Source organism: Gastrolobium bilobum, unplaced genomic scaffold (assembly GCF_033153095.1).
Source record: "Gastrolobium bilobum isolate Gb01-03AN ecotype WA unplaced genomic scaffold, APGP_CSIRO_Gbil_v1 utg75206, whole genome shotgun sequence".
NCBI classification, from domain to species: Eukaryota; Viridiplantae; Streptophyta; class Magnoliopsida; order Fabales; family Fabaceae; genus Gastrolobium; species Gastrolobium bilobum.
This window is the reverse complement of record NW_026898211.1, coordinates 20,899-21,723: the sequence shown is the minus strand read 5'-3', so window position 1 is coordinate 21,723 and position 825 is coordinate 20,899.

Below are 825 nucleotides of genomic sequence, written 5' to 3'. Positions count from 1 at the left end.
CTCGGATCTGGGAGGCGCTGCAGGGAGCTTTTGGTACTCAGTTGAGATTGAGTATAGCTTATTGTAAGGACCCGCACCGTTAATTTAGGAAATTAATTAAATAAATATGAGAATTAGGAAATAATTCCATAATCGACCCTAATAATTATGAGAAGGCTTAATTAATTATAGTAAGTGTTTAAGAATGCTGAAAGTTGCTTTTCTGACGAAAAGTGCAGATATCGGTTCTGCTCTACAGTATAAAGGTGTATCGATGAAGTATCCCGGAAAATTATGAAAAATGTGTATATGTCACTAGAAAGATATATAGGATTGACATAACAAGTTTCAGGCCAAAATAATGAGAACTGGTGCCAGAACTAATACTGGCTAAGTAAAAGCGCGTACCGTAAAGGTGCTGCGAAAAATAAAATAAAAATATGAAAAATCTTAGAAAAATGAGTAGGTTTAGAATCCTAAGTTTGGGATTAAAATGCTAAGTGTAGTAATTAGCGCTAATACAGTGTGATTAAAGCTTAATGACCCTATATATATTATTGCACAAAACCCTAGGCCATAATATTAAGGCTACGTGAGACTCTTTGGTTGTTGATCAGCCTCCCCTCCTTGTCACCTTCATCTTCTCTAAGAAACCACCAAAGTGACCACCTTTCTCCACTATTTCTTCATCAAAGCACCATTGGTTGGGTGTGGTTGAGACTTGTGTGGGAGGAGAGACTTGTGTTATGAGTTAGGTACTGTTTTGTGAGGTGTTGAGGGACTGAGTTTCTTTGTTTGGGTGTTGGGAACCTTTTCCTTGGGTGTTGGAGCTCCAAGGAGCCATCT